The sequence below is a fragment of the Bos javanicus genome, chromosome 4 (genome assembly GCF_032452875.1).
Source record: "Bos javanicus breed banteng chromosome 4, ARS-OSU_banteng_1.0, whole genome shotgun sequence".
NCBI classification, from domain to species: Eukaryota; Metazoa; Chordata; class Mammalia; order Artiodactyla; family Bovidae; genus Bos; species Bos javanicus.
The window spans coordinates 77,284,431-77,298,846 of record NC_083871.1 but is presented as its reverse complement, the minus strand read 5'-3'; the positions used below and the strand labels follow the sequence as shown (position 1 = coordinate 77,298,846).

The following is a 14,416-nucleotide window of genomic DNA, read 5'->3' as shown; positions in this document are numbered from 1 at the left end:
GGGCTGGGGAGACCTGTGAGTCAGGGGGGTAAGGGGAGGAGGCTGGGGGCCAGTGTCCTCAGATGGCCAGAGCCTTCTCCTGGTTTCAGGCCAGGAGAAGGAGAAAGGGGTCAGACATTGTAGGTCACGCCTTTGTTTTTCTATTATTTTTTCCTATTATGCTTAAAGTTGAAACTTAGAACAGTTGAGGAATAGTCCTTCTCACCCAGATCCCCCAAATGGTACCACATTTGCCTCATCACCTCTCTTTCTCTAGTTTTTATTCCTCCTGAACCATTTGAGAATCACTTGTGTGATGCCCTTTAGCATCTCTTTCCCAAAGCAAGGATTTTTCTCTTGCCTAACCAGAGTATAGTGATCAAAAACAAGAAATGAACACAGTGAGGTGGGTGAACCTAGAGCCTGTAATACCAAGTGAAGTAAGTCAGAAAGATGGTACTGATGGTCCTATTTACAGGGCAGCAAAGGAGATGCTGACATAAAAAACAGACTTGTGGACACAGTGGGGAAGGAGAGCCTGGGACGAATTGAGAGACCAGCATTGAAACATGCATTACCATATGTAAAGTAGATAGCCAGTGGAAATTTGCTGTATGATTCATGGAGCTCAAATCTAATGCTGTGTGACAACCTAGAGGGGTGGGATGGCGATGGGAGGTGGAAGGGAAGTTCATTGACAGACTTGAGTCAGATATTGCCAAATGTCCCAATTATGTCCTTTGTAGCAACAGAAGATCCCATTGCATCCAGGGGGCCCTCACCCTTCCTTGTTTCACTCTGGAGCTGCTCCCCCCTCTGCCTGTCTGTGTCCTTGGCACTGACATATCTGAGGGGTGAAGGGGCCTTATTTCATAGACTGTCTCCCACTTTGCATCGGGAGGCACTTCTCAACCTCAGTCTGAATGCATGTCCTTGCCCTGGCTAACCTAACTCCCCACAGCAAGCGAAGTGCTGCCCACCACCTAAATGAGCCCTGGTGCCAGAGCAGGGGGGAAGATGAGGTAGTAGAAGATTCCAGAGTCAGCAAGGAAGGCAGGAGAGACTGGGTGGGGGTGGGGAGTCAAATGTATTCGTGGTCAAATCTGTAGCGGCCTTTTTGCTGTGAGCTGCTCAGAAGCCGCATGACCTCCTGGCCTGTTCTGTCCTTTCCCATCTAGAAGGAAAAAAGGGAAGAAGGTGAACTTAGCAGAATCCAGTGTGGAGGGGCGCCATCCCTGAGGGCATTGGCACAGTGATCCCCAGACAGGGCACCCAACCTTGCAGATGCATCTCAGCTGATGCTCTGGGCCCAGAAGTCGGCTGGCATGTGTTGAAGTCTCCAGGGATGTTTTCTTGAGTTTGGGTGTCTGGAAGCAGGTGTGTTCTTCTAGAATAATCTAAAGAGATCACTGCATCCAGCCTGGGAAGAAGGCCTGCACCTGCTGTTTATTCTAGGGATTTTTGTCTTCCAAGAGGTAGAAAATCAATTCCTTGCATTGGTGTTGGGTTCCAAGGGGTACCGTTTCTCAGCCTTGGGACTTAACTCAATAGCCTTCCCCCTCCCTGATTTATAGCTTCTCTTGACCTTAAAAAAATAAAACCTTTGTGGCACTCCCAGAGGCTGAGAGACTGCTTTTCGCACACCCGTCAAGCTTATTTATCTCACATCCACCACCTCCCACGTAGCTCCCTGAGTCCCTGGAAGAGCTATGTATTCTTTGGAATGTGGCAGGCCTCCACTGTTTCACTCCTGCTTCCCAGCAGTGAGATGTGTGCAGACCATTCAGTGGTGCAGCTGGCACACGAGGGCCCCAAACGGCCTTGCCCTGTGAGTGTAATTCATGGATGTGACTGAGCTTCCTCCAGACCTCTCCTCCAGGCTCCATGTTCTGCAGAGACCCGGTGTTGAGTTGAGAGACCATGAACATAAAACCCAGAGGGACTTTCATCTTTCTTTAGGAGGTACATTTGTTGGACAAGAGAGTTGATATCCCAAATACAACTATTGTAAAAAGGAACAGCATCCCTAAAATAGAAGAGTCGGAAAATGTATCAGCTGGCGATGGATAAGCAGGTCTGAGGAGGCTGTAACTCAGGTCACTCGTGTTTGAACCCACTCACACCCTAAGTAGCAGGGAGCTGGCCTCCTCAGTGACAGGGGGATATGAAGGGCCTCCTCCCAGCTGTCCTAGTGGCTCAGCTAGAGCCAGCTGTGCCCACAAAGCCTCTAGTCAGGACTCTTCTCCCAGCTGCCATGGGGAACAGGTTTGCCCTTTCCAAGCACCCTTAGGTCACTTGTGGTCTTTCCGTGGAGCCAGCCAACAGCCATCTGTTCTGCTTCTCATTTCATCCAGAAAATCCCAGTGTTCTACCCCCCTGCTCTTAGGGGTTCTGCTTCAGCCTCCTCTGTATCTTCCAGAAGGCTGTCTTGCTCTGAACCAGGCCCCTGCTGGGTTCCTCCGCCTGCCCTTCATTCAGTTAGACAATGACTGGCGATGCCCAAGTCCATGCTGAGCACAAGCAAGGCCATATGGAAGGGAAAAGGAGGTTTCCAGGGCCAGCAGTAATGATGAATGACCTGAACTCCATCCATAGCCTTTAAAGAAATCTTTACCCGGTAAAAGTTAGGAATGTAGCCCTGAAAGATAAGAACATGCCCTGTAGGGCACTGGCTTAGAATCAGAGGTATCAATACGAGCTAGTGGTTTCATTACACAGACATGCGCATGTGCATGCACATACACATACAAATAAACATATGAACATACACACACAGATAAATATGGAAATAGACACATACAGAGATGTAGCAGTACACACACAGACATATGTATGGATGTATTTATTTATATACATACTTCTGAGAAGCAATGACACCCCGGGAGCAATGAGCACTCCTAGTGCCCAGACCTTGGTTTCTCAATACCATTCTGTACTGAAAGGAACCAGAGTTTCCTGGAGAAATGGCTGATTTCAGGGCTGGAGGAGAGAAAGCACAAACTGAGCCTAGAATCTCTTGTGTCAGAAAGTAAGTAAATGCTCAAAAAATAAGTGGGACATGTCAAAAGGACACCCCTCTTAGCCAAATCTGAGATAATTTAAGCATCAAATAAAGAATAATAGTAACAGATTATAAGCCAGTGAATAAAACAAGATGTATTCCATGTATATGTGCTGATATTAATATGTAATTGAGAGAAAGAAAAGCTCTTTACAGTAGAAAGCAAAGTGACAAGTATAGAAGAAATGATGGAATATGAAGCATAATAGCAATCATCACAGTGACAACTGATTCAGGCAAGAATCATCAATGGATACTAAAAACAGTAAGTGAAAATTTGCTGAGTAAAGTGAATATTGACCTAGTCTCAAAGAATCTCCCTGAAGTACTTGTTAATTACAAAAGGAAAAACAGTAACCCTGCATTGGAGAAGCTTGGCAGCCACTGCCCTAACCAAGTGATCACGGATAACGTCACCCTGAATGGGATAAATCAACCTCAGGTGTCTCTTGATACAATCACCGAGAAGGACACATATCACTTCTGTAGTATTCCTCTCAGAAATGCAGAACCTGCATCTAGTCTGGGGGAAACAGCTGACAAACCTACACTGAACGAACATCCACAGAATCAGAGGCTGCAAACTAACTTCAGAAATGCCAGTGCCACGAGAGACGAAGACTGCAGGATGAAGAGATGCGACAACTCAATTGGGGCATTTCTTTGCCATAAAGAACACTATTGATGAGATCCGAATAGGGTTTGTAGATCAGAAAATAATACTGTGTTAATGTTAATTTCCTGATTTTGATCATTTTCCTTGTGGCTTTGTAAGAGGATATCCTTGTTTTTAGGAAATACACCCTGAAATATTTAGAAGTAAAACAGGCATCATGGTTGTAATTTACACTCAAAGGATTCAGAAAAAGACACACATGTACAGAGTGCAATGAAGTAGATATGGGAAAACATTAGCAGTTGGAGGATGAGTGAAGTGTATAGAGTTCCTTGTGCTAACTTTGCAACTTCTTTTTTGGGGGGACTGTGCTGGGTCTTCACTGATGCTCAGGCTTTTTTCTAGTTGCAGTGAGTGAGGACTACTCTCTAGTTGCGGTGTGCAGGCTTCTCAGTAGTGGGCTCAGTAGTGCAGCTCCCAGGCTCTAGAGCACAGCTTAGTAGTGTGGTGCACCAGCTTAATTGCTCTGTGGCATGTGGCGTGTGGAATTTTCCTCGACCAGGGATCGAACCTTGTCTCCTGAGTTCGCTGGTGGATTCTTTACCACTGAGCCACCAGGGAAGCCCCACAACTTTTTTTTTAATGGATTTGTGTGTTTCTAACTGGCCTTTTCTTAAAAAATTTTTTTTTCTTTCTTTATTTGGCTGCACTAATTGGGTCTTAATTGCAGCATGCACAGTCTTTGATCTTTGTTGCAGCACGCGTGACTTTTAGCTGCAGTATGTGAACTCTTAGTTGTGGCTTGTGGAATCTAGTTCCCTGACCAGGGATCGAACCTGGAGCCCCTGCATTGGGAATGCAGTCTCAGCCACTGACCACTAGGGAAGTCCTGAAACTTCTTTAAGTCTGAAATTATGTCCAATAAAAAGTTAAAAGTAAATCCTCAAGTTGTTGAAATGTTGTATAAATTATCCCAAATAGAAGAATTCCCTGGCAGTCCAGTGGTTAGGACTTGGCACTTTCACCACTGTGAAAAGTGCCTGGTCAGGGAACTAAGATCCTGTAAGCCATGCAGAGTAGCCAAAAAAAAAAAAAAAATCCCCCCAAAATTTTGCTACCCTCCTTGCCCTCTTGGAACCTTTTCATTTTCACTGCCTGCTTCAGCATGCAATCCCCTGGACTGGTCACTTGCCCATTTAGAATTTCCATAAAGGTTTTCAAAGCACCTCTGGGCATTGGGGCCACCTTGCTTGGCTGAAACACACAGCAGTCGGGGTATTCTCACAGCTTCTACATGCTCTGTTCTGTGGTCAGTTATTTCCCAAGATTTATTTTCCTACTGGTCTGCAATCTCCTTAAAGGTAGGGACCATGTCTTATCTTTGTGTCTACTTTACAGTGAACGCTTGGTAAATATGTAACAGAATTAAGTTGGAAAGAAGAATGAGATCTTCAACTCCCCATGTCTTTGACCACTCGGTACTGCATGAAAATAGCACACAATAGGCAATCACAGTTAAGTTACAGCTGTGCATCCTGGTAATGTTACTGAGTTTCCCCTCCTGTTATTAGGAAGTAAGCTCTTTTAAAAAAATATATTTTTATTGTGGAAACTGGAAAATACAGAAAAGCAAAAGTAAGAGAATATAAATGACTTAGACTGCATCATCAGCTCTTCCCTGATGAAGAGCCACCCCCTGCCCAGAGACAGCAGTGTCTGTCCTTTTGAGCTTTTCCTATGCAAAATTTTAAATGAGAATTTACACATATATGTGTATATACATATATTCATAATATACATACTAATGTATGACGCTTTTATTTTATGCATAGAATTAGATTGATCAAAATCTTTGGTCTACCATATATTAAAAATTTTTTTTTTTTGCTTTTTTATTGTTTGGTTGTGCTGAGTCCTTGATGCTGTGAGAGAGTGCTCTCTAGTTGTGGCAAGCAGGGGCTGCTCATCGAAGTGGCTTCTATTGTCGCTGAGCACAGACTCTAGGGGTGTGGGCTTCAGCAGTTGTGGCACACAGGTTCAAGAGCTGTGGCTCATGGGGCCTAGAATGTGTGGGCTTGGTAGTTCAACCCTACAGGCTTAATTGCTCCAAGGCATGTGGAATCTTCCCAAACCAGGGATCGAACCTGTGTCTCCTGCATTGGCAGGTAAATTCTTTACTGTCTGAGCCACTAGGGAAAGCCTTTATTCAAGGGAACCAGGTTTTTTTTTTTTTTCCTTAAGGCCTTCAACTGATTGGATGAGGCCCACCCACATTATGGATAGTAATCTGCTTTATTCAAAGTTGACTATGTAAACATTAATCTCGCCTACACAATATCATCACAGAATCAAGACTGGTATTTGGCTCAGTGCTAAAGAATCTGCCTGCCAATGCAGGAGACATGGGTTCAATCCCTGGGTTGGAAAGATTCCCTGGAGAAGGAAATGGCAACCCACTCCAGTATCCTTGCCTGGGAAATCCCATGGACAGAGGAGCCTGGCGGGCTACAGTCCATGAGGTGATAGAGTCAGACACAGCTTAGGGACTAAAAAACAACAACAAATTTGACCAGGTATCTGGGTACAGTGCCCTGGCTAAATTGACACATAAAATTAGCCATCACCTAAGTAGCTTCCTGGACTTCATCTTCTCCACAACACATCATATTATAAAGATCCAGATACTTTTGTTTTTTAAGCTGGTGTTGATTCACGTTCACTGCTAGAAAATGCCCCTACCCTATTTCACCTTCTGCTGGTGGGCATCAGGGTCACGGCTGCTGTCACAAATAGACTGGAGGACTCTCTGAAACTTGTTTCCTGGGGTAGGTGTTTGGGGCTTTGTCTTGGGTAATACACCAAGGGGCAGTTTCCTTTACAAGGAAAATCCAGGTGGTTGTTAACACTGGTTTCACTCTCCTTGGCCGTGTTGAAGAGGCTGCTGGTCCACAACCTCTCTAGCTCTTGGCATTGTCAGATTCTTCATTTGTCATAGAGTGAGTGAAAAATGCTTCTTTCTTGCTGCCTTGATTTATATTTCCCTGATTAACAAGGAGGCAAGCACTATGGAGAATAGTATTGAGGTTCCATAAAAAACTAAAAATAGAGCTACCATATGACCCTGCAATCTCATTGCTGGGCATATACCCAGAGAAAAACATGATCTGAAAGGATACATGCACCCCAATGTTCATTGCAGCACTGTTTGCAATTGACAAGACTTGGAAGCAACGCCTTGATGTCCATAAACAGACAAATGGATAAAAAAGATGTGGTACATATACACAATGGATATTACTCAGCCATTAAAAAGGATGAAATAATGCCATTTGCAGCAAAATGGATGACCTGGAGATTGTCAAACTGAATGAAGTAAGTCAGACAGAGAAGGAGAAATATTGTATCACATCCCTTATATGTGGAATCTAAAAAGAAATGATACAAATGAACTTACTTACAAAACAAAGACTCACAGAATTAGAGAACAAACTTATGGTTGCTGGAGCAGGGGAAGGAAGAGGAGGAGGGATAGTTAGGGAGTTTGGGATGGGTGTGTACACACTGCTGTATTTAAAGTGGATTACCAACAAGGACCTACTATATAGCGCATGGAACTCTGCTCAATGTCATGTGACAGCCTGGATGGGAGGGGAATTTGGGGGAGAATGGATGAGTGTGTATATATGGCTGAGTCCCTTCTCTGTTCTCCTGAAACTGTCACAGCGTTGTTAATCAGCTATATCCCGGTACAAAATAAAAGTTTTAAAAACATACAATCGGCAACAACAGAAAACCAAGGAGGCCAGGCATCTCTTTGTGTGCTTGTTGGCTCTAGGTGTTTTCTTGTTGGTGAAATGCCTGTTTGTGGTTTTTGTCTACATTTCCATTGGGCTAGGAGTTCTGTATACATTTTTAACACAATTATTTGTGCTCCTGCCCTGATCACCTCCCACTGCCACCCCTTTGGGGTCCCAGTGGCCCGTCACACCTTGTCCTTGAGTGTTGAGGGACTCTGAGCTCTCACTGCTTTCCAATGGGTCATGTCCTCACCATAGCCCTTGACCTTCTGCCTGTGTTGGATTCTCTCACTCGCTGGATAGAGCTGCCTGTCCTGTCTCCATCTCAGACTCTGTGTGGCTGAGACCAACCCCTGTTTTTCTCTAGCCCTGGTCCTGGCTGTCCCCACTGTTGGAGCCTCTGCCTCACCATCTGCTCCCAAGCCATCGGCTGTAGCTGAATCTACCCCAAAATGGAACCTGACACCAAGAGGCAGAGCCATGGATCAGAGCCTTGAATGTGCTTTTATTTCCAAAGTCTGGCTTCTCCGGTCTTCAGAGTAAAAAGGGATAAGCTCCAGGTCCAGGGAAGGGGTTATACTTTCTCTCTCTCTTCTCAAACAGTATTTTCCTGCCTGCCTAGTGGGTTTAGCAAATGAGACATCCCCCTTCTTATCCTTCTACTGAGTTGTTTCTTTGTTGAACACAAGCTTTAGTTCAGAAGATAGAAATATTTTTAAAGTGTCATCTATTAAAACTTTCCTAAAGTGCTCGCTTCGGCAGCACATATACTAAAATTGGAATGATACAGAGAAGATTAGCATGGCCCCTGCGCAAGGATGACATGCAGATTCGTGAAGCGTTCCAAAAAAAAAAACTTTCCTAAAACATTAAAGGAAGTTTAAAGTGAAAAAAAATTATACATAATCTTTCCTTTTCATTTTTCTTATTCCCTTCTAGTTTCTATCAACATGCATATCTATTTTTATGTTGTAATTAGAGCATGTAGTTATATATAGTATATTGAATATGAATAGTTTCCCCCCACACTTTACATGGCACATTTTTATTGTCGCCATATTTTTATTGTTATCTTATGTGTGGGCATTCTCATCACTCAGTCATGTCCAACTCTTTGTGACCCCATGGACTGTGGCCCGCCAGGCTCCTCTGTCCATGGATTTTCCAGGCAAGAATACTGGAGTGGGTTGCCATTTCTTCCTCCAGAGGATCTTCCAGACCCAGGGATCGAACCCTCATCTCCTGCATTGCGGGTGGATTCTTTACCCACTGAGCCATCAGGGAAGCCCATTTAATGATCGCCAATTTAAATGAGCTGGAAGCATTAAGTGTCTTGTGGCTGGGAATCTAGGTTGTTTCCAGTTTTGTGTTTGTTATAAGCAATGTTCCTGTGCCCAGTTATTTTTACTTGGGAAATCTGCAGGGCTGGCCCACTGGGTCAGAGGTAGCGCTTGGACATCTGCGTTTCCACCTCTGTGGCTCACAGTGATTTATTTTCTTTTGTTTTAATTTGTAGGGGTTTGGGAGGGGGCTGTGCTTGGTCTTCACTGCTTTGCACAAGCCTTAACTAATTGTGGCTTGCGGGCTTAGAGTGCAAGTGTTTCAGTAATTTTGGCACATGAACCTAGTTGCTCTGTGGCATGTGGAATCTTCCCAGACTACGGATTGAACCCACGACCCCTGCCTGCATTGGCAGGCAGATTCTTGTTCACTGTGCCACCAGTGAAGTCCCAGTGTAGATTTCTAAGTCTGCTTCCCCACAGTCTGTTTTATCATTTTCCTCTAAATGTGACTTTAATAGATTGGAAACTAATAACTTCATATGGTAAAACTTAAGTGCCCTGTGTTCTACATTCTGTGGTCGGGAGCATCCTCCACTTCCCCCAGGCTACTCCTCAATCTCCTAGATAGAACTCGAATCACCTCCTCCCTCTTGGCAGGATTACACATGTCTGGTGGTTTAGGACCAGCCAGGACTCCCAGGAACATCAGTGCCTCTGAGAAACTGGGGTAGTGACTGGAACTAGACACAAGTCAGAAGGCAGGGGCCACCTCTCATGGGAGTGTAGGGCAGTTTGAATGGAGGTTGGGCTGCTGAAAGTGTCTGCAGAATTCCAACCCTGGTACAAGTGGTCTGATGTAGAACCTCCCTCACAAGCTAGAAAGAGACAAAGAAGAGATGCATCCATGGATGCCTGTGGGGGAAGGCAGAGCCTGCAGGGACCAGAGGGTGGCTGTGTATTGGTCAACTCTGGTCACCATAACAAATACCACAGACCGGGGTAGGGAGGGGCGGGGCGGTGGGGTTAAACAACAGACCTTTAATTGCCTCAGAATTCTGAAGGCTGGGAGTCCAAGATCAAGGTGTCTACAGGACGGGGTTCTCCCGAGGCCTCCCGTTAGCGTGGTGATGGAGGCCCTTTGTCTGTGTCCTCACACAGTCATCCCTCTGTGCGAGTCTGTGTCCTCATCTCTTCTTCTGATGAGGACACTGGTCTTGTTGAATTAGGCCTCTTTTTACCTTCTTCACCTCTTTGAAGACCCTATCTTCATATACTGTTAGGTTCTCAGGTCCTGGGGGTTAGGGCATCAGCATGGGGCTTTGGGGTCAGAGTTCAACCTATCAGCAGCTATATAACTCTGGGAGCTCAGTACAGTTCTGAGCGTAGGCTCCCTGGGGTAGGGACTCTACTGGCTGCAGAACACACACAGCAGCCTCCCACTAGTCAGGAGCTTCTGCCATTGGCTTTCACAGGTGGGGTGGTGGTTAGGGGCCCCCTCTGCCTATACGTGTCCTAACTCACCTCTGCTTTGACCAGCCCCGCCAAGCTCCCAGGCAGGGTCACTGTTCCTTCCTTCACCTAGGAGGGCTCATCATGGGTGAGACTCCCCACCCAGGGCTTTGGGGATGAGGAGCAAGCCTCACCAAAGAGGTTTCCAACCAGGTTCCTGGGAACAGCCAGGACAGCACCTGCAGGAGTCTTGGAGTCACTGGAGCATGACTGTGTGGGGCTCACAGCAGTGACTTCCAGGGTGCTCCAGTGGGTGGAAGGGTTGGCCTTCCCCTCTGCACACAATCCCCACCTCAGCCTTGGCCATGTTAGGGAGGAATGTTGGACCAGAGATGTTGGACTAGACACTCTACTTGTGTCCTAGAGTCACTCTGATTGGATTTAACCCCTATGGCCTGGCTGGCCTCTGTCCTCCAGGTACTGCTGACCTTCCAAGGCAGGGCTCTGCTCTTCTTCTTGACAATCCTGCTCCAGAGCACAATGTTTGACACACAGCAGCTTCTTAATAAATATTTGCTGAAGGAATGACTGAATGGGAGAAGTGGTGGTCTTGTTCAGGGGTGGCTAGTCTCTATGGGGGTAGCTCATCTCCCTTCCTGTCTCCCCAGGGTCCCCAGGAAGATGGATTCCCCATTTCCCTCAGCTGAGAAATGAGGGCATTAACTTTGAAGTTAGTTGAGATGATCAGTTGAGTTGTGTGTTAAGTGCTTTGGAAATGTCCCAATAAGTGTCTTGAGTCTTGCCTTCCAGCCAGTTCTGCCCTTGTATTCAAATAATGACATTGAGCTTAACATGGCAGATGTGGAATAAAGAGTAGCCACCCGAATCTTTCATTCATCCCACTAAAGCCTTGGATGACAATCATTCATTCATCCCATTTGGCCTCCCACTGAGCATGGCCTTCTGTTCAGTCAGTTCAGCTCAGTCGCTCAGTTGTGTCCGACTCTTTGCGACCGCATGGACCACAGCACACCAGGCCTCCCTGTCCATCACCAGCTCCTGGAGTTTACTCAAACTCATGTCCATTGAGTCAGTAATGCCATCCCCATCTCATCCTCTGTCGTCCCCTTCTCCTGCCTTCAATCTTTCCCAGCATCAGGGTCTTTTAAAATAAGTCAGCCCATTTGCATGAGGTGGCCAAAGTATTGGAGTTTCAGCTTCAACATCAGTCCTTCCAATGAACACTCAGGCCTTCTGTTAGATTATGAATATTTACCCACCACTTGCTGCGTGTGGCCTTCTGGAAAGGTCCTCAACTTTTAGAAGGGGAATGGAGAGGGCGCAGACTACCTCCAAATGTCCGGGTGTTCTTCTTGGGTGAAGATGCTACCAGGGTTTTTGCAAAGGAGCCCCCGACCAGGGACCAGAACGGATTGAGCAGAAACACAAGAAATCCGGCGGCCGCAGAGCGCCCGCGCCCCCTGCTGGCCATCGACTGCACCGCGCGCGGCGCTCCTCTTCTGGACAAGATCTCTGGCGACTTGGCCTTGCCCTGGGTTTCTTGGTCCACTCAGTGGTTGGTCCTTAATGGTTTGCGGGCCTCCAGAGCTCTCCAGTTGTGTTCTCTGCCGGCAGCCACAGGGCTATGAACACTTGCAATCGGGCGAGTCCAAACTGAGATGTGCAGCCAGTGGAAAACACACACTGGATGTCAAAGACAATACCTCCAAAGTTAAATGTGGTATTAATTTTATATTGGTTCCAGGTTGAAATGATAATATTTTCAATAAATTGTGTTGAACAAAATATGATTAAAATGCAGCGTGGCTGCTAGATAGCTTAACATTCCATATGTGGGCTGAATCCTATTTCTTTCTGTTGGATAGCGCTGTCTCTAGACCATCGATTGCCTGGGATTTCACGGATGAGCAAAAGCTCCCCAAATGTGACTACCAGTTTTCTACTTTGCTAAGTGATGTTTTAAAAAGTACTAACCCCGCTATTCCAGTAAGGATGGGCTTTCTGCTACTAGGGAGGCAGGATGCCAGGGTCAAGAGTAGAGAGCCCGCTGAACCACTCACTCAATGGCCCATCGATTCTTTTTCTCACTGAACTGCGTCAGGCACTGAAAGTGGGGCAGCTCTCTAAGGGGCTTAGGTTGCCTTCTTCCTTCTCAGTGTCCACACCAGCTGCAGCCCGATATCTGCAGGTGCCCCACGAGGCTCTGGGACCCCGGAAAGCTGAGGAGGCAGGGAACTGCAGACTGTGGGTCTGTGGATGTCACATGGTCCTTAGAGCCATGCCTATGGTGCAATGCTGAGAGGAGTTGGAGGCAGCTGTAATCAGTTCCCAGGAGAAAGGGTAGGCTCAGTCCCTAGACCCTAAGAATCCCATCACTATCCCCTGATCCCTGCTGCCCACCCTACTCTGCTCAGGAGTGGAGGGAAATATGCTAGGGAAGGAGAGAAACATGCTAGGGAAGGCTGCATTCCAGACCCACATCCCCAGGCTCACTGGCACAGTTCCTTGTCACGGGTGTGATCTGGGCTCAAAATATCTTTTTTTTCTTACTGCCACATAAAATTTGTTCAGAGCATAAACTTCAGAGGATAGAGCTGAGTAAAAGGAAATAAAGACACAATGAGGTCATACAAAAGACAGCACCTTTAGCAGTAAGATCTCTTTCCTGTCCTGCCTCTTTAACACACAACCGTATAATTTGCAAAACTGTAAGCTATAATTATTCTATACTTACTTATTTCATTTTGCTTAGGTTAACATCTTACCATGTCATTAAATATTATTTCAACAGTCTTAATGGTAGCATTATGTTCCTTTCTGTGCTCAACCACAGTTTACTGAACTCATTTTTGAACATTTAAAATTTTTCCAAGGTCTTAAGTTTAAACACAATATTGACTTGATATTTCTGCTGTGTCAGTTTTGAAATGAATGTTGTTTCCCTAGACTACTTTTTAAGATGCATCCCTGCTTGTCATAAGCCATGTGAAAGTGTGAAAGTTGGTGTCTCATGTTTTCATTCTTGTGTCTTATTACATTCAACATTTAATATTTTTTCATGAATTTATAGACCATTTGTATTTCTTCTCTGTGCAAGTCGTATATGTGTACTTTTTTCAGTTTTCCAGAAGTCTAGCAATATTACAAGTGATTTGTAAGGACAGTATCAGTTCAGTTCAGTCGCTCAGTCGTGTCTGACTCTTTGCAACCCCATGAATCACAGCACGCCAGGCCTCCCTGTCCATCACCAACTCCCAGAGTTCACTCAAACTCATATCCATCGAGTTGGTGATGCCAACCAGCCATCTCACCCTCTGTCGTCCCCTTCTCCTCCTGCCCCCAATCCCTCCCAGCATCAGAGTCTTTTCCAATGAGTCAACTCTTTGCGTGAGGTGGCCAAAGTATTGGAGTTTCAGCTTCAGCATCAGTCCTTCCAATGAACACCCAGGACTGATCTCCTTTAGGATGGACTGGTTGGATCTCTTTGCAGTCCAAGGGACTCTCAAGAGTCTTCTCCAACACCACAGTTCAAAAGCATCAATTCTTCGGCGCTCAGCCTTCTTCACAGTCCAACTCTCACATCCATATGTGACCACAGGAAAAACCATAGCCTTGACTAGATGAACCTTTGTTGGCAAAGTAATGTCTCTGCTTTTGAACATGCTGTCTAGGTTGGTCATAACTTTCCTTCCAAGGAGTAAGCGTCTTTTAATTTCATGGCTGCAGTCACCATCTGTAGTGATTTTGGAGCCCAGAAAAATAAAGTCTGACACTGTTTCCACTGTTTGCCCATCTATTTCCCATGAAGTGGTGGGACCAGATGCCATGATCTTCATTTTCTGAATGTTGAGCTTTAAGCCAACTTTTTCACTCTCCACTTTCACTTTCATCAAGAGGCTTTTGAGTTCCTCTTCACTTTCACTTAAGGGTGGTGTCATCTGCATATCTGAGGTTATTGATATTTCTCCCGGCAATCTTGATTCCAGCTTGTGCTTCTTTCAGCCCAGCGTTTCTCATGATGTACTCTGCATATAAGTTAAATAAGCAGGGTGACAATATACAACCTTGACGTACTCCTTTCCTGATTTGGAACCAGTCTGTTGTTACATGTCTGGCTCTAACTGTTGCTTCTTGACCTGCATACAGATTTCTCAGGAGGCAGGTCAGGTGGTCTGGTATTCCCATCTCTTTCAGAATTTTCCACAGTTTA

At 45.7% G+C, this 14,416-nt stretch overlaps 1 non-coding gene across 1 annotated transcript; it reads left to right on the top strand.

Annotated features, from left to right (window-relative positions):
* The first annotated feature begins 8,199 nt into the window (after positions 1 to 8,199).
* LOC133247003 (U6 spliceosomal RNA) lies at positions 8,200 to 8,306 on the top strand. Its single transcript, XR_009736241.1, has one exon. It is a non-coding gene; the product is annotated as a U6 spliceosomal RNA (small nuclear RNA).
* Positions 8,307 to 14,416: the final 6,110 nt, after the last annotated feature.